The 20,270-nt window shown below is 42.5% G+C and overlaps 1 protein-coding gene across 1 annotated transcript in view; it reads right to left on the bottom strand.

Moving 5' to 3' along the window:
• Window positions 1-11,617, bottom strand: part of FGFR2 (fibroblast growth factor receptor 2) — a 135,800-nt gene extending 124,183 nt beyond the window's left edge. The window contains exon 1 of the mRNA XM_050958964.1: window positions 11,595-11,617. The gene's annotated coding sequence lies outside the window, so the exon portion shown is untranslated. The remainder of the gene's footprint in view (window positions 1-11,594) is intronic.
• Window positions 11,618-20,270: the final 8,653 nt, after the last annotated feature.

Genomic DNA, 20,270 nt, shown 5'->3' with positions numbered 1-20,270 from the left:
AGCACAGAGGCCTCCTTTTCAAGAAATGTGATTTATGGAATGAAGTTCCTGGCATGTCTGCCACAGGGTGTCACAATGTGTGTCTAAAATCCAAGGCTGAAATATGATCCCTGTTCCTTCCAAAACACATTGTGGCTTCTAGCAAGTTCTTTTGAAAATTGTAAGCAATCAATTTCTCAGGAGGCTGTATTCTCTATGCCTTTTGCATTATGATGGGCATATTAATCATCCCTTTTTCTTTTTCAATGCTACTCATAATGTTTCTGGGGGATTTGGAGGGGTTTCCTTATAATTTCACAAGAGTTTAGTGCTTGTGAAAGCTGCTTTTTTGAAAGCCCTAGAAACTTGTTTTTATTTTCTTGTTATCCAGAGATCTGATACAACTTGGACAGCAGAAAGAACCAACCTCTCCACATTGCCATACCAACCTCTCTCAACACAGACTGAGATGCCTCTCGGTGTAAGAGGGTAACTAACCCACCATATTCAATCAGTCCTTAGCCTTTCAACAGCCCACTGTTGTGTATTAGACCCTTGCCTACTGGGAACTGGAAGGAGGTCATCAAAGTTAGTTCACATGAGCTACCAAATGGCCATCAGGTAGAAACAAATGAAAAGTCATTTCTGACCTTGGGCTGGATTTGAACAATTCACATAAAGGGTTTTTGTGCTCCAACACCTAATGCTCAGGCCCTCCATTCTCTTTCGTTTGGGGCAAATGTTTTACAATAGTCACCTTTTCCTCCATTACATTTCATATCCACAACATATTTTATCAGTTACAGAATTCCCTCTCGCTCTGCTACGGGCCGTAAAAGCACAGATCTGAATTTCTGAAAGGATCAAAGAACTGGTAAAGTTATATATCACCCATACTATTTTCTTTGTAGAGCAGTAACACCCAGATATCCTCTTCAGGCTCAGGGCTCTGTTATGCTTGATTCTGTACAAGCCACAGAAAGACAGTCCTGGCCCTGAAGTGCTTTCATAATTTGTTGGCTATTTATTGTGGACAACATAGCAGCAGTATCTGAAGGCCAAGAGGGGTAGTAGCTGTATGAATTAGTTCAGGGAGGGTGTTGTGGAAGAAAATACAGACACATTAGTGGGATATGAATAAAAGTTTTCCTAGTTGCTATGTGCTCTCAGTATATTAGTAACAAAGAGCAGAATACATGAGAGATAGTGCTAAATTATAGCACCGGTATTGCCTTTGGCTGAAAATGCATTCCAAGGGCACTAATTAATGAATTGGTATAAAAACTGCTAAAAAATTAAATATATACACAATTTTAGACAAACCAAGGAAAAGCTGAACATGTGCTTTCCATTGACTTTAGTGGGGTTTTGAGCAGGCCCCATTTGAACCACAAAGCATTTTTAAAACTCATGCTATTCATCATTCTTGTCATTCATTTTTTTTATTTTATTTTTAAAACAGAAGACAAATGTCTCCCAGGATGATACAGGACACAGTCCAGCCCCCTCGTGAAGTCAAAGGGAGTTTTGCCACTGACTTCACTGTGGGTCTGATCCTGTTTGCATCGTGTTGGCTTTTCCCAAACAGCAACTGAAGAGAGATGATTTTTTATTTCTCATAGTGCCCACAAAGGCGAGGCATTTTCCAGACATAAAACGAAATCCTATGCCATCTCCCCAAATGCCCTAAAGTTACTGGAAAAAATACTTAAAACTGAACACATTTGAAGGGCAAGGACCCACCACTGCTGCTCTATATTAAAAACTATCCCCCATGTAGCATTTCTGTACTGTTAAAATACTGTGAATGAAATCCTGGCTCTGTTGAAGTCAGTAGGAGTTTTGCAAGTAACTTCAATAGGACCATGATTTCACACCATTTCTTCACTCTTAACCTCATCGGACACTTACTAAAGAGAGCTCTGGCAGTGAATCAATGCTATAGTGAAGGCCAGTTTGGCACCTCCATTCCAAGCATTTATCTTCAGTTGTTTGGAAAACTTTGACTCAAAATCCAGCAGACAAGCCATTCTTAAGGAATGGCTACAGATGAACTGCAATACCTTATAGTTAGATTGTAAGCTCTTTGGGGCAGAGACCTTTTTTTTTGTTCTGTATTTGCACAGCTCCTGGTCCAAATTGGGTACTGGTCCAAGACAAGAACTACTAGGCACTACAGGATTACAAATAATAAATAATATCTCAAGAGAACCAGATGGGCTCTGGAAAGCTTCCTGCACTTGAGGAAAATTGAACACAGACTAAAACTTGCAAACTGAAAATGAGTAGATAGTACTGAAATGGAGACTGAAAGTGACATACAAGCTAAAATTTCTGAAGCCCTTAGGGGAAGGATTCAGTCATTTAGAAAACCCAGGAAAAGCAATAAAGAAAAGCAAGGCAAAGCAAAGCTGGGAATACTCTTGAAGTAGCAACTCTAAACATAATTCTGTTTATGGAAAATTGAATCCTCAAATTACCTGGGCTGCATATTCCGGATGGTCTGGTTTCCCTCCAGACAGCAAACCAATAAATAAATAGTAAAATATTGGTCATCCCATCTGAAGTTCAGGACCAAGAAAAAGTACAGCTAGCAGCATGCATTAAGAATGAGGTATTATATGAAGACCCAAATACTTCCAGCCTCTCTTGGCATTGAGATAAGAGTGACAGCAGGTACCTTAAAAATACCAGACAGACTTGACGGTGTGGACTTAGGTGAAGGAATGCAAGCAGGAATTTACAGTGATTGTGCATGGGAGTATTCGGTCCTTTTTCCATCAAAATTGTGTGGCTATAGAAAGTAGGAATACTTTTGGGATTCTCCAGTCAGCTAGGAAACAAACTGATAGTTGCTAAACAACAGGAAAATAATTAACAGTGCTTAAGAACCCTAATTTACTGGGTGTGCTACAAAAATTCAGATAAATCTTGCTATTTGTGTTCTGAAGTCAGACCAGTTCGCTTAAATTTCATATTCAAAATTCAGACTTTAATACAACACTGTGGCCACTTTATAAATGTTCTCAGCTTACCAGCTTCGTCCATTGTCCTATAGGAAAGTATGTTTCAACTCCTCATTCTTCAACATATACACAGGTGGCACATATACTCTTCTTCTTTGGTGGCACTTCAGCGGGAGCTCAATCGAGTTTGTTTGGTTTTGGGTTTTTTCTCCCGCCGCTTGGGGTGGCAAAAAAGCTGGAGCCAGCCCTGATCACAAATCATAGAAATGTAGGGCTGGCAGGGACCCCAAGAGGTCATTTAGTCTAGGCTGAGGCAGGACCAAGTAAATCTAGACCATTTCTGACAGGTGTTTGTCCAATCTTTTCTTAAAAATCTCCAATGATGGGGATTCCACAACCTCCCTAGGAAGTCCATTCCAGTGCTTAGTTAAAAGTTTTTCCTGCTATCTACCTAAACCTCCTTTGCTGCACGTTAAGCCCATTAATTTTTTGTCCTACCTTCAGTGGACATGGGGATCAATTGAACACATTTCTCTTTATAACAGCCCTTAATATATCTGGAGACTCTTATCCGGTCCCCTGTCAGGCTTCTTTTCTCAAGACTAAACATGCCAAGGCCTTTTTTTAAACCTTTTCTCATAGGTCAGGTTTTTAAAATCTTTTATCATGTTTGTTGCTCTCCTCTCTCCAATTGTCCAAATGTGTCCTAACATGGGGTGCCCATTACTTGAATACCCAGGTGAAAGTGTGATCTTCTAGCATGGAGCCCCTGAAGGAGCTCTAATACCACTCCTGCTGTCAGCACAGCAAGGGAAAAGGGGGTGGACAAAACAACCCCTGCCACACTAATCCTTGGCTGAATTTTCAGTCCCTTGTAGCTGTTTGCAGCCAGTGTAAGTTAGAGAAGGCTGAGGGCTACTTCAAACGCAGCATGGGGATAGAGCTGTAGTAGGACCAGAAGTTTGCATAGGTGAGCGAGCTTCAGGCCATCTTTGGACACATCTCTCTGCAATTCAGCCATGCCTTAAGATTCAGCCTAATATCTAGTTTGCTCAGCTATATGCCCTAAACACCTTGTAGCTCATATCAATCCAGAAATGAGGATGGGCAGCAATATAGAAAGAGTCTGACTAATACTGATGAATGAGCAATAGATACAGCCATCGAATCACTAACTTACAGAATAACATCCTAGTCACATATTCATCATTTCAGATATTGGGCTGGGTTCTCTCCTGCACAATCCCTGGCCCAAAGTCTTTTAGAGCTACTGCTTGACAGCTTTAACTTCCGCCAGCAGCTGAGAATCCCTAATGGACCCCTGGCGATTGAGAATTGCCATGGTGCATGAGAGCTCCACCACACCCTCTCTCTGCTCCATACGCTAGAAGACCCAGTTACAGCACAGGTGCACCAAGAGGGAGTTCCCCATGCCACAATAATCCTCTGCTGGATATTTGTGGCTGGGTCACAAAGGTACATAGAGGCCAGCAACTAACTAGAAAATCTGGCCCACTTTATTTCTTTCACTGTGTTGCCCTGTTGTATGAAGATACGCCTCCTACTTTAATTTAGTGTTAAATTAACAGGAAAAATTGCTTCACGTTTCCATGAGGTATTACTTTATGCTACATAGATGCTTAGCCGCCATTTGATTGCTTCTGTGCGAAATCCCAGTTCCTAGTGGACAGGTGTCCATATCATAAAACTTGGAAATAAATAGTCCCTGCCCCCAAAGATCTTATAATATAAAAGAAAGGGACATTTGGGACTGCCAGAGAGCATTGTGTGGCCCCCAGGCTTCTGCCCCTGCTGCACCCACAAACCAGACAGAGCCCTCTGCATTGGTGCAGTCACCCATGCTCTTTATTCACAATACACTTTCCCACCACCTTCTAGCTACAAACAGCTTCAGTATTACAGCCTCAAGGACTGCTAGCTCCTGCAGCCAGCAGAGAAGAGCTCACAACTCCCTCTAATTCTCTGGCTCCTCCCCATGGCCAGTGGGTCAACTCCTGGCTTGGGGAAGCTAGCCTCCCCCAGCCCCACCCCTTCCACACCCACCAGAGCCCAGCCCCCACTGGGACCACTGGCCCCTGCCCCAGGTTAGCGCCCCCAACCCTCACCCCCTACCCCTAGCCTCCCCGGACCACGCCGCTGGGCCCGAACCCCAGCCAGCATTCCCCAGTTTCCCCTGAAGGCATCCCCCAACCGAGATGCCAGCCCTAGTGTTGGACAGGTGGCTTGGCCAGAGCGCCTCCAGCCCCAGGCAGGTGGCGCAGTTGGAGCAGCCCCGGCCCCAGCGCTGGGCAGGCAGTGTGGCCCCAGCACCGGGAGGCTGGGTGGCATGGCTGCAGGGGTGCACTGCAGGGAACAGCAGGCAGGATGGGGCTTAGGGGTGGAGCATGGGGGCACATGTCAGGCTCTTTGGGAAGGCAATGCTTTCCTGTGCCTACTATACCCGCCCCCCATGCTCCTCCCTTTCCTTCTTCCCTCTGGCTTCTTTCCTGCCAGTTCCCCGTTCACCAGTCAGGCCTGGACTTACTCAGCCAGCTCTTGATTGGAGCTGGCATGACAGTGGCCTGGCTCTGATTTCCTTAGCCAGCACCCTGTCACAGGGACATAGTCTGAAACCCTTTGAGTCGTACATTACTCCATGCCTAGTCCCACTGACTTCATTGGGACTACTAAAAAGATGCTACTCAACATAGGCAAGGATGGCAAAATCTCATTCATAGAAGACAGGAGACACTGGGAAATCCAGGAGGAGAAATACAGTTTGTTTGCTGCATATAATTAATAATACTTTATACCTGGAGACAGTTTTTATCTTTAGACATCAAAGCACTCCAGAAAGGTGAGCAGGGATCATTACCCATGTTTTACATATGAGGAAATGAAAGCCCAGAGAAGTTAAGGCCTCAGTTCAACAGAGCACTTATTTAAGATTAAGATTAACATTATCATTAAGTACATGCTTAAATCCAACTGAAGTCATTGCCTCACATATCTTGCCAACTGTCTGAAATGGGCCATCTTGATTATCACCACAAAAGCTTTTTTTCTCCTGCAGATAATTGCTCATCTTAATTAATTAGCCTCTTAAAGTTGATATGGCTACTTTCACCTTTTCACATTCTGTATGTGTATATAATCTCTTTACTATGTTCCATTCTATGCATCTGAAGAAGCTTGCATACCACAAAAGCTTATGCTCAAATAAATTTGTTAGTCTCTAAGGTGCCACAAGTATGCCTGTTCTATTTTTGAATAGGGATAGATATATGCATGTGTACAAATACTGGGCTGGATCAGGGTCTAAATGACTTGTCCAAGATCGCACAGGGCAAAATCACTCACTGTGGGCCTCCTCTTCCATTCTCCTTTATTATGTATTCAGGCACAGAAATAAAAAACCTCTCAGTATCATGCTGCTACCAACATGGCTCTGAGTCAACTGAAGATAGGATTCTTTCTCTCTTTTGTATACATGTGGACAGATAATCCTTAGGAGAGAGAATACAAATGGACACTGCTGTGTAACGTGAATGTGGAAATTGCATTTTCTCATACCTATGACAACCTAAAATTGCATTTTTACAACAAGAATTATTAAAAAGAAATGGAGCACATGTGGCCAACGCGGTTACATGCTTTGTAAGTTTATGAAAAGTTGCTATTCTTGTTCATAAGCATACTGAGAGGATTTTACTAGCTTCCTATAATGGATCCCAAACTGGCATTGCTTTAGACATTCTACCTCAATAGAAATGTCAAGTATGCCCTCATCCCCCTAATTGCAGTTCAAATCAAACAAACTAGGCTAGACAGCTAATAATAAACTTAATTCGTTCTAAAATGGCTCCTCATTGAAATATGAGTTACTTTTATACATTATAATATGCAAGAACCAAAAAGACATATCATGAAAGCCACAAATACTATTTTCCCCTCTCTTTTAATGGCTGGTTTAAGGTTACATATTTTACCAAGTGAAAACCACGTAGGACCTTCAGTAAGTGTGTCTTCATATTTTGGTTTTCCTCTCATAAATTATATTTCATATAACTAAGCTTTTCTTATTACTGGAAGCAGGGAACTTGCACAGAATCCAATGCTACGAAAGCCTAAAAGTCAATTAGCGCTAATTGTTTTGGGTTAGTTTAAGAAGGCAGCATGGTATGCTCTATTTGAAGCTCAGTGCCAAAGTAAAGAACAAAAGGCAGTTTACATAGTTTGTTTTGCCTAGGAAAATTAATATTTAACATTTAATTTTTAGCAGCTTTGTTTAAAAGAGTCTAAAAAGTGCAAAAACACTGTGAGGTCTTCCATTGCTCCTCCTTCTTCGCGGTGGTTTCTCCTTTTTATGAACCCTGCGCCCCATCTCCTTTTGGCATCTTATGTTTTTCCAGTTCCATACGTACTAAGAGAGTAAGGCAAACTGTCCCAGAACAAAATGTCTGTGTTCCACTATAAACTGACTTAGCATATTTCTAGGAATGGTGTGGTTATGACACCTCCGCGACTGGAGACTCAGGAACAGTAATCTCCAGCAACTACATGTACAGTTCATTATGTGTAACCTTTAGGAATATAGGTCTGTGATTTTGTTATGATTATTTTTAAGGAAAGGCATAGAATCGTCAGTGAAAATGACATAAATCATGAAACTATAGTTAAAAAATAGAGTCTGCAGTAAAAGTTGAGAGTTGACACAAAGGAGCATGGAATTCACACTTTCCATGACAAACGAGCAGCCACACTCATTTAGAACCACACACCTAACTCTTTCTACTAAATTAGTATCTTCAACTCATATGCTACATCATCCAACAGAGAAACTCGTGTTGTAATGACTAGTCAGTCTCTGAGCTAACCTCAACAAGATGGTACTCAAATGAACTACGTTGCATTTCAGAACCTCATGATTTGAAGAAATTTTCATTATTCTTTCTGGTTATTTTATTTTTACTGTGCAGTAAAAATGTGGCCCATTTTAGAGTACACAACTGTAGAACAGGCATAAATCTCTAAGGGCAGGATTGCGACCTGCCTTCCCAACACTGCAGGAGGGGGCACTTGCACTGGCAACGCACATCAGTGATTCTGTCCTTTATTCTCCCTATTACCTCTGATTGTTCCTTCAGCATCTCTTTCAGGGAATCCTCCTCCTTCCTTTCCCAAGAGGGATCCAACCCTCATCCCTACCCTCTTTTCCCTTTACTCTCTCTGGGTTATCTCATTTGGTCATACAGCATCAGCTACTATCTGTATTGCAGATGACTCACCTTTCTACCAAATCCCACATCTCCACCCTGAACTGTCTCCCACCACCCCCTACCACATCTCAGATGTTTCTCCAGCATCCCCTGTTAACTTCAACCTGAAATGGACAAAACTGAATTCCTGACTATCCCTCCTAAACTGGTCAGTCCTGTCACTGATGACAATACCACCATCTTTCCAGTCACTTAGACCATTAACCTGGGAACCATCTCTGACTTCTCTTCCACTACCCCCACACCATCTCTAAATCTTTCCACTTCTTCTCAGCCAGTCCACAAAACATGGCAGTGAAACCATTTTCACTGGCATTTCCAGCAGAGCTACCACTAGTAGAGCTACACCAGAGGTAGTTCGACAGTGGGTGACTTCCTTAAAAATGTCATTGAGGACTAGATAAGAGTAATGAGAAAAAAATTAAGAAAAAATTATGCTGTAAAGTAGAGGGGGAGAGAGTTCCAGTGAAAAAACTGTTAACCTGTGAAACAATCTTCCAAGTGCAATGATGGAAGCCCTATTTCTCGTGGCTTTTAAAACGAGACTGCGCCAAAGTCTAGAAAATGAATTGTAGGGACAAGTCCTGCATTTTCAGAGAAATGACTGGATGAATTAACAAGTCTTCTCCATCTCTAACTTTTAGGATTCTATTATAGAAATGTCACAATGGACCGAAGCAGCTCACCTACTTTGTTGTAACTAGTACTCACTGTAGTTATAGGCAAATTCAAATATTTCTGCATGCCAATTACTCATCTTACTGATTCCAGCCATCAAGTAACATCATCCCATCTCTGAGCAGATGGTCTGGAGGCTTTGGCAGAAGCTGCTGGGTATCCAGAGGAATTTGGCAGAGTACCAAATGCTACCTCCTTCTGAAACAGCTTCATGTCGTAGTGACTCAGTACAAAAGGTCACAATAACAGTTTGCAGTATTTCTGAGTGTAGGGAATAAGTGTGCAGACAAAGCCATTAACAGTTTCCAAAATAAACGCCAACAGTTAATTAACAGGACTGCACCATTCCACACATGCACTGCAAAAAGATGCTTGCTTACACATCAAATGAGCAACTGCTAGGTGTCAGTGCTCTCAGTTTGACCACAGAAATGTCATCAAAATTAACTATTTTGGTATCTTAAACCCAAAAGCACTGAAGACAAGCTCAGTGAGATCAAGGAGAAGGATTTTCACCTGTCAGCCCATCTCTTTGTTGCTATCTGCAATTCAGACTCACATCAAAACTGGTGTCACTTTGTTACTCTTTTTAATAGCTCCACTGGAAGACAATACTATTCCTTCAAGTATATGACACATCCATTACAGCAGCTAGAGGAACCATTCAGATTTTAGCAGAAATAACATCCAGAAAATTCAAGACCACTAGCAGCAGAACTAAACATCACAGTTGAAGTAACATTGTAAAAATGTGATCAGGAAGACCAGCTTTATATGGTGACTTTTCTTGGCTACCATTATGCCCCATCAAGCCAACCAAGCAGATCCACCCATCTTGGACCCTTCCCCATTTGCTAGGTCATGGCCACCATCTCCATCCTCTCCAACTCACCCCTTCGACTTTCCCTTCTCTCTCTCTTCCCACAGTTTTCTCCTCCACCCTGTAAGAACAAGAAATCAGTCTTCCAACTGCCACCATCCTGCCACTGCTTCTGGGAATACAAAACTGATCCAACTCTCATTAAAGTACAGGGGAGAGTTTCTATTCACTTCAGTGAGAACTGGATAAGGCTGCTCAGAGCACAAACATCTTCTGAGTATTTAATGGCTTCTCCTTTCAGCAGAGCTCCTTCCAGAAATGTGATACTCCATGTGCTCACCTATCAGAGCTATGTCTAAAGCTCCCTCTGACTATACATTACAGTTAGGTAAGAATAACTGGTCTTTTGTGGATGGAATGTTGAACACAACCCCTTAAGATTTTGACATCCTAATGGTAAATAGATTTGAAATTACTTATTTTTCATATCAACATTTACATTCAAGCCCTTTCACATATTAATAGATTCATACTCTACAACCACATCCCTCTCCTCGTCCATTCCTTCACCTGCCTCATCCATCCATCTGTCAACTTCTCACTTCATTAATTCCTTTATGTTGCTCCCTGAGGCTTGAGTTAATCAACTAGGCCCCTACCATTGCTGTATTTAAGTCCCTCTCAAAGATCCACTTTTGCTGGGCTGCAAAGGAAATTTAGCCGACTAACCATTACTAGTTGAAGATACAGCCAAGCACTACATGGACACTCTACTATACGTTGTACTCCTTCATCCTAACCTTTGCCTCTTTATTGTAAGATCCTCAGGGCAGGGACCATGCCTTCATTTTGGTCTGAAACACACCTAACATATTTCAGGCATCACCAGAAAAATAAAATAAAAATAAAATAAAATAAATAGTAGCCTTCATCTAAATCTAAAAACAAGCATATTAACAGGTTTAGAAGAAACAAAATAGTCTACTGCAAGAATCACAAATTGACTGAGGCTTCAGTTAAACCTGTGATGTCTTTGCCTGATATGTTAGATAGCTGATGAGACTGCACACCCAACTCATCCACTTTAAAAAGTAATTTCAATGTGCCATCAACTTACATTGACTCACAAAAGAAAACAGAATACCTGGAAATCGCTGCAGTCATCAACCCTGAACTGACGGGCTCATCCAACTTTATTACTCTCATTAGACAAATACATGGAGCATTCAAAGATCAGCTGTCTGCTCTTCCTGTCTCCCCTTCCCCTCTCTCCAGCAATCTTATTTTTCAGTCAATATACCCTTAGAAAGACATTCTAGTACCCTTACTTGCACTGCATAGCAGTTTACCCATGCATAGTCCCGTTGATTTCAATGGCACTGCATGTGGAACAAAGTGTTAATCTTTTGGCATAAGGGTGTCAGAATCTGGCTCTTAATGATAAAACAAGACAGCAGGCATCTACCTTCCCAATGCCAGATCAGCTATAAAAGCATCTGTTTGCCTCATTTTCCAGTCAGACTTCACCAAATTATGGCATGGGAAGAGCATTAACTGCAGGCTTCAACATTTCCCTCAGAGTGATAGATTGACACCAATTCTTGCTGACATTTCAGTAGCCTGCAGTTCCACTAATCATACAGTACTATTAAGATTACTGAGGACTATGCCAGTGCTGACCCTTGGAAAGGTTCCGTACCTTCCTTCCAATGCAATCCCATAGAGTACATTTTGGAAACTGCTCCTCCCACCTCTGAACTATACTGTTAGACCTTTTGGGTCCCTGGGAAGCCACTAGGGGAGATTGGGAGGTAATAAGAATGATAGTGCCATCAATATGTTGACACCCAGCTCTGTCTTTTTTCATCTCACCTGGATGCAGCCATCATGTGGTTTGCAAATGTCCAACGCACACAGAATCTGGACAAAAAACAATTGGCCAATGATTAATCTGGAAGAGATCATAAACAGTAAACTTTATGAGCTTTCTCCCATGTCCTTAAAGGGGACAGACCACCCTGTTACAAACAGTCCAGCTATAAATCAGGTAGAATTGAGACTGGAAAGCATAAAAACCTAAGATAGACAGAAATCAAGACCAAGTGTAACGAAGAGGGGAGAAGGTAAAGCACATTCTCCAGGATTCAAATTAGTCATTTTACCAGACTGATGAGAAGACAGGAAAAACTCAAGCTGTTCCAGACTGATGGAAGTGTGTCAATAAATAGTAAGCTTTTTAAAATGGCATACAACTTCTAGCCCTCCGAGATGGATTGTGCACTCTGAACTATCAGACCTTTCATTCTTTCAACCACATTTGAATGCTATTTTTGTTGCTTCCCCCACCCCTTTCCATTATGCCAATGGAGTGCATTTAAAATCCATTATCTACATAGACATTCCTATGCCAATGAGTGCATGTGTAAGAAATATATACTCTGAAGATCAACAGCTTCAAATCTGACTACTGTTAGGCTCCTAAATGCATATTTCAGCACCTAAATATAGCTGGCATAATTTGTGATAGTGGGAATACAGGCTAAATTCATCACCTAAATTATTTGTTGCAAATTATTCACTCAGCTTTAGAAGCAGCTTTTCAAGTCGCCATTACATCCCAGAAAATCCCAAGGTCCTAGTTCCCTTCCTGTTCAAAGCCCACCCATGAGTCTGACAACCCACATGATGAATTACTGTATTTATTGCTCTCATCTGATTCTGCTGTGTAAAGAATCCTGCAGTCATGTTGCTGCCTGCGAACAGAGACTGTACCATCTGCTCAACAGCAAAAGAGCAATGAAAAAGGAAGAGGAATGAACACATGAAGGGCAAGAAAGAATGGAACAGAAAATACGAGAAAATGAGCTTACCAATATCATATGCTAAAGTGGACCATTAAAATAGCTTTCTTTCTGCATTGTCTATCCAGCATCAAATGACAGAACCAATAACGTTATCATATGTCATCCTACACAAGCCAAGTCCTGCTAATCTCTCCTTTTCCATCCTTTTGGCACTGTGTTGCAGTATGTCATCCCAAGGAGTTCAATTATCGCTTTGTTACTTCAGGTACAACCACTAGCCCTGGTACAAATGCACCCCATCTCAGACTTGTCATTGTCACTGCTTGTTTACCATGGAAGTGTTAGAATTCTGCAGCATCGTGACATCTGGTGATACTAAGCATCATTGAAATGCTTGCCATCTTCAATAAGGGATTGACACAAACAGCTCATCAGTGCCTCTTTGTATATGAACACTCTGAAAAGAAAGTGGTAGAATGAACAAGATAAATGAGGTTTCTGAAGCAATGGTCAGTTTTTTCTCTCATTTTCTTTACAATAGCGTAATCTTGGATATTAAAGAAAACAGACTCAGATGCAAAAAGTTTAGCTGACTGTTACACACACAATCTAAGTTTCTCTGAATGTAAGAAGGTGTCAAGGCATCCAATAGTAATCTAATAGCTATCGTACATCCTTGGTTTTTCTTTTCAAAATTGATGTTCTTATGTCTGCTATATAGTAGAGAAGAGATGGACTACTGAAAACACACCCCAAAGTTCTACAGGCATTCAAAATCTAAACTCCAGCACTGGCTCTGAATTTTGACAGTAGCCCCAGTTTCAGATTTTTCAAAAGCACTCAGCATTTGCCAAACTGCACCCACAGAAGTTTTATCATCAATTTCCACAAGAGCACACTCTTGAAAAATCCTGCTTCCGTTTTTTAATCAGTGCACACTCCTTTGTCAGCCACAAAAGAAGGAATTTTATGGCACTTCACGTCAGTTACCAGAGATGGAGACTAAAGGGCTACAGAGTCCCACATTCTAGAAAGCATCAAGAAAAGTAAATATCTATTCACTATTATTTATTATTTTCAAGTACTCAAAAGACCACTAAGGCACCTCACAAAAACAAAGTCATAGTCAATTTCCTAAAGAGCATACAACTGAAATTCAGCTTGGCAGATTAGGGAGTGTCACGCTAAATAGAAAAGAGGGCAGGTGAAGAGAAAGAGATGGGATGTTAGATGGGATGGGATCTTTCCTGGGTGCTGGCTGGTGAGTCTTGCCCACATGCTCAGGGTTTAACTGATCGCCATATTTGGGGTTGGGAAGGAATTTTCCTCCAGGGCAGATTGCAGAGGCCCTGGAGGTTTTTCATCTTCCTCTGCAGCATGGGGCACAGGTCACTTGCTGGAGGATTCTCTGCAGCTTGAGGTCTTCAAACCACAATTTGAGGACTTCAATAACTCAGACATAGGTTGGGGGTTTGTTACAGGAGTGGATGGGTGAGATTCTGTGGCCTGCATTGTGCAGGAGGTCAGACTAGATGATCATAATGATCCCTTCTGACCTTAAAGTCTATGAGTCTATGAGAAGGGTTACAGTGCTAGGGTCACCTAGTTACTCAGTAAGTCACATACACATCTTGATGAGCCATGTAATTATTTTCAGCCATCTCACTTTTCATGGACTAGAGGGACTTGATTCAGATGTGAGGGGGAGACGGGCTGGTGAACGGATTTGAAAATGTTTTCATGATGAGGAGGCAGCAAGGAAGAAGGCAACAAAGGGGGCACCAAGGCTGACAAGGCAGAACAGGGGTGAGGAATATGGAGGCAGAGAATATTTTCTGAATATGCTGAATCATGGAAAGTTGTAAAGCAAAGACCAGAACATAATAAGCTTCATTTTCAATAAATACTTGCCACGACTACATTAATTTTGTGGTGGCTAGACAGTATATAGCACTAAATATTGCCGATGCCGTATCATTTTTTTCTACTCATCTCTTCAAATATCATGCGTAGGCACCAACAAGCAGTTATTTGTGGCAAGCACTTACCAATGATCACGGAAGCAGCTGCCATAAACATAACTTTATTTTCTTCCTTTGTACTGATATTCTCCAAAATGTGCCAAATAAAACATGCTTTTCTAAAGAGACCCACTATTATTTCGGCCTTGACATGCTGGGCTAGGAATTGCAGTGTCATGAAAATGTCCTTTGTATAAATAACAGCTTTCCCTTTATACAGGGTCTGCCACTTCCTCCACCCACTGCCATGTGGCACCTCTGGGCTGTTTAATAGTGCACAACACTACGGCTCAGGAGTTCAGGTCAGTACACTATGAGCAAACATCGTCAACAAGTGGGAGTAATGTAGCGAAGTAAAATGCCATGATCCTTCTTGGGAGTTCAGCCAGGAGAATGGAGCTAACTTCTTCTAGGGGGATTTTAATGACCATAAGTGATAAGCTATGGTCTTATCTGACAGATGGCACCTCCACCAGCTACTTGCTGTCTAGCAAAATGATGGACTTTATCTCAAAACTGACTAAGGAGGAAGAGTGCACCTACTGAATCACCAACACCCTGGATTTTCCACCTACTGATCATGATTATCTCTGCTTAGCTTGTGAGATCTGATGTAATCTCAGTCTAGGTACATCACACAGAGAGAGCTAATGCTACAAAGCCTCGAACACAAACATAACATAGAATGGTCTTCCTGCAGGAGAGTTGTAAAAGTTGAATTATGAAAGTGCAAATTCCCCCGAATGCTATTCAAAAGTATTTCCACTCTGTCTGTCACTCTTATGAAAGTTTTGCCTAATTGTGTATTGGTGGCAGAAGAAAATAAACAATGTACCAAATGTATTACTGTTTACATGCCATTGTGGGTGTGCACCACATTCAGACATTTAAAAAAGACATATTCCTCCCCTGTGGGGTTTACAGGGTAAATCAGACAAAGCAAGGAATGAAAGATTAAAAGGCTGGGAGAGAGAGACCCCAAATGGTTAAAAACAGGGCCAAAGGGTTAAACCAGGGATCATATATGCTTTACAACATTCCTATCTTGCAAGTTCCTACTATACTTAGAAAAGTGTCCAGAATGATGGGCAGGAGTGAGGTCAGCTTTGGAAAGTTAACCAAAAGGAATGAGGGATGTGAGATCTGAGGAGAACTTTGAAGGAGAGGAGTGAATGTGTGGAGAACACAGTTACAACTGAGTCAGGAGAACAAATTTTGCCCTGTCCCAGTTGCAAGAGAGTTCTAAATGTGTAGTGTAGACAAGACATTAATCATGTCCCATAACTGAGCTAAAGCCTTGGAAGTGACTGTATCAGGTTGAAAAGAACAGTTAAGGTCCTATCTACTCATCAAACTAGAAGTGTGTTGTAATCACATTAGGCACAACTGTGTTGTAACCTGTCCCCTGACTTTATTCTAATTGTAGCGTAGATTGGCCCTTTGTGTTTATCTTTCTGAACAAATACTTAAGTCTATTTGCACTTTGAATACTTGCCTCATTTTCATGGAATTGCATTGTCAACTGGCTTATTTGCCTTTATATGAAAGAGAATTTGTGAGTAAGTCTACAGAAGCAGTGATAACTTAAACTTACATTGATTGTGTATCATAATTGCAAGCAAACAAAACTCTTTTTCATTTGAAAAATCTATCAGACAATTTCTCTGTTCTGAAAGTCCTACAGAAAAGTTAATATGGGCATCCCACACATCACATCACATCCTACACATTGTATTGGCACTTTTTTGTATGGAGTTATTTTTCCTTTAAAAAATAATTCATTCACACTTCAGAACAAGAGAAATCATTCTGCAATGTGAAACTATGAATGTCATTCTTCCTTTGAAAATAATATTACAAAGTCTTAAACACATTTATACACCCAGTGTACCACTACCGTGTATGGATAGGATAGCACGTCTTTTTTGGCTGATCATTCTAACACTTCTTTTTAAAAGGGGGCCAACTCATGCAAAGGCCAATCTTCTATCAGAGAGGGATTTGAAGTTTTTGTTTAACTGATTTCCAATATTAGCAACTACAACAAAAACTAGCCTGTAGCGGGGTGGTCACCCGCTCCTGCCTGGAAGCGCTTAAGCCAGCCCTTGGAGAGGGCTGTGACTGGGAGCCTTAGGCTGGGCTGATTGGGTGGGGCAGCCTCAACTGTGGCCAGGCCCCAATCAGGCCCCAGCTAGCCCTGTAAAGGCTTGAGCCAGGAGCTCAAGCAAACAGTCTCTCTCTGATTGCAGAGAGAGAAGGGCCTGGCTGTAGGGAGCTTAACCAAGTGCCTAGAGTGAAGCAGGGCTGGGGAAAGGCCAAGGGAGCCGGGGAGCTCTGGCCTAGGAAAGCCCCAGACTGCAGGCTTAGGGTAAGGCCAACGGGGCACTTGGGTTGCAGGAGGCAGCCCATGGGTAGGCAAGGCAGAGGCAGCAGGTCAAACCCCCTTGCCTGTGATGCGTGGCTGATACACTGTGGGTCTGCCTCAGTGAATAGGGGCTAAGTGGTGATTGGCAGTAGCCAAGACTGAGGTGAGGTGGGGATAGGGGCTGGGGGGTTCCCAGAGAGGGGAGACCCAATGAGACTGAGGGGTGTACTGCCAGAGGGCAGCACCCCAGATAATGGGGCACCGGAGTCCAGGGAGGGACACAGGGGTCAAGTGGCAGTGGGATACCGGCCTGCAGAGGGCGCTCCAAGGCTGGCAGAGGTAATTCCCAGAAGAGACCAGCAGGAGGCGCTGCAGGGATGAGTCTCATATTACTACATAGCCAATGTCACAAAGAACCACTTACACACAGGAGAGTCAGACTTTCAAACAAATAGGTCTCTCTCATAAGGTGTGCAATTATATATTGCCACCCATTCTTTTTAAAGACTATGGGCTCAATGGTGCCTTCAGGCACAGCCCTGAGCAATAGGTGTTGCACACATTGCATTTTAAACTGTGTGGAAAAAGCTTACATTTGGATTTGAAAAAAGTAATTAAAATATTTTTAAATATTCCATCTGGGTTGTATTATGGATTGTTTGTTTGGGGTGTTTTTTAACATCATTAAACAAATAAAAAAATATTTTCATAATGGAATATCAGTTTTCTCTCATGAGCAGTCTCAACTAATAGGAGGATCTTGCTGAGACCACTTACTGAAGTATAATTAATGACTAGGAGAGGATAAATCTGCTTATTTAGGGCAGAAGTTTTTCAATGGCCTCTAATTCTCTGCCCATAATTAATTGTGGGCACAAATGATGGCATTTAGGCATCTAATTGCCTCATTGTTCCTTTGGATTTGGTAGTTAGAATATGGAATTGTGTCATTTTTGCCCCAGTGAATGACAGCTGCAAGTTTGAGTCCACAGTTGGTTGTGGGTTGAAAATTGCAGGTTCAAATGTAAAGGCAGGGTTCCAGACCATTAAAATATGTGGCCGTTAGCGGGTGGAATAAGAGCTGCCGTCCATTCCCCATCTATCTATCTATCCATTGTATATCTGGGCTGTCAATTTGTTTGAGTATTTTTTGTAAATAAAGTGGCCTTCCATTTGGTATTTGGTAGGGGGCGCCAGAGCGGCGAGTGGAGGTATTTCTCCATGCCAAGTGCATTGTGGAAAGGAATCATCTGAATTTGGATGATGTCTGCTTGCTTTTCAGCTGCATGATGGTAAAGTGAAGTAGCGCTACTGCATTCCACTTGCAATATGGAGGAGCAACTATTAGCCACAAGTGAGCAGTAAAGTCAAGTGATTTAAACAGCAGGGCTGCATTCCAGGTTCATCCAGGAGAGAATGAAGAACGATGCAGCAAAGAGTTGTGTGGCTACAAAAGTCAAACTAAGGCAGCGTACGCATCTTAAATGCTCCTTCCCTCTCTTGCTTGGCAGACTTGAACAAAAGCTATTCCCACTGCATTAGCAGCTCCTCTATGTTTTCAAGTAAAAAATCCAAATGGATCTTTCCAGAGATGTCCATTTCAACATCATTTTCCAAGGCTGGAGTGAGACGGGATTCAACAAACATTTCAGCCTCCATGCTGTGCTTCTCTCAATTAAGAGCTGAGACTTGTTCAGCTGTGCAGGAAATTCTGGGAAAGCAACTCAAAGCTGACAGTTGGCATGAGGGGAGCAGCTTCTGGGCAGCAAGAGGGAGGGAGGCTCGCCTGGTGGTGTGCAGCGCTCAGTCTTTCCATTCAGAGATCCAAGTCTGTCAGCTATCATCGAATCCTGTCTCACCACATACAGAGCCACACACTTGGTACCCAGGCAGTGAAGCAGTGCCAGGTGTACTGATCTCAGAGTAGCCCCCTACAGACTGTCAGACAGTGGCTTAGCCATACAGATGGAGTTGGATGTGGGGGAAAGGATTCTTTCTATTCAAGCTCCTGCTCTTGGTCTAAAATTGTGGTTAAGATCTGGAGAAGAAAAGTCCACCACCCTGACATCTCAGCAATGCTGCATGACCCTGCCCCCAGCTACACTTTACTGATTCTGATTCACTGTTCCAGCTCTGTCCCAGACTCCCACACCCCCTGCATATTCTCTAGAAAGTCCTGCTGTTAGCCTCCACTCATGCTGTGCTCATGAGTGTGAACATAACAGAAGAAGGGCTATACTGGGTCATACCAAAGGTCCAGTCAGCCCAATATCCTGTCTTCTGACAGTGGCCAATGCTAGGTGCCCCAGAGGGAATCAGCAGAACAGGTAATCAAGTGATCCATTTCCTGTCGCCTGTTCCACCTTCTAGCAAACAGAAGCTAGGGCACTATCCCTGCCCATCCCGGCTAATAGCCATTGATGGACCTATCCTTCATGATCCCCCATTAGTCATCTCTTTTCCAAGCTGAAAAGTCACAGTCTAATTAATCTCTCCTCATATGGCAGCCACTCCATACCCCTAATCATGTTTGTTGCCCTTTTCTTAACCTTTTCCAGTTCCAATATATCTTTTTTGAGATGGAGCGATCACATCTGCACACAGTATTCAAGATGGCATACCACGTATTTATATAGAGTGGAGATGGTACTCTGGTCCCCAGACATCCCATCACCCACCTCCAAGCTGACCTTCTGGCCCCTGTGTTCAGATAAGTTCCTCACTATTATAGCACATCATGGTGCTGCACAGCATTCCAGCTGCTCCAGCCCCTCCTTATGCCTATAATCTAGCTCCTCCCCATTGGGCTCCAGCCTTTTTCCTATTTGCTTCCCCGGAAGTAGGATATGGCATGAGGGGTGGAGTCAGAGGAGTGTTGCACCATGCTGTACCCCCTCCTCAGGCCAATCCACTTTATAAAGTTCATTCCTAGACTACAGTGAAGAGCAGCAGGTGGCTGGGCTGCTGCTGAAAGAGGCAGGAAGGCAGAAGTCTTTAGTAGCACCTGGCAGTCCAAATTCAAAAGGGATGTGACAAATGTAGGCCTACACAGGCCACAGTGTTGCAGGGTGCACAGAGAGCAGCTGGATATGGGGTCTTGCAATATCCTTCACACACTATGATTCTCTACTCTGCCCTGTGACCCCTTCTCATCTAATCTGGCACCAGTCCCAGGAGAACCCACCTCACTGGATGAAAAACTTTGAGATACTCCTTTGTTAGTTTTGACACCGACATAGCCAGGAAGTACTGGAGATGTTAGATATATATATTGTCAATCAATAGTGAGAAGAAAAAAAAACCTAAGTTTATGACAAAAACAAACCAAGCTGACACTACTCCTCTCTTAAATAGCACA

The sequence above is a fragment of the Gopherus flavomarginatus genome, chromosome 6 (genome assembly GCF_025201925.1).
Source record: "Gopherus flavomarginatus isolate rGopFla2 chromosome 6, rGopFla2.mat.asm, whole genome shotgun sequence".
NCBI lineage: Eukaryota > Metazoa > Chordata > Testudines > Testudinidae > Gopherus > Gopherus flavomarginatus.
The sequence above is the reverse complement of the archived record's forward strand: the minus strand, read 5'-3'. Positions and strand labels throughout refer to the sequence as shown.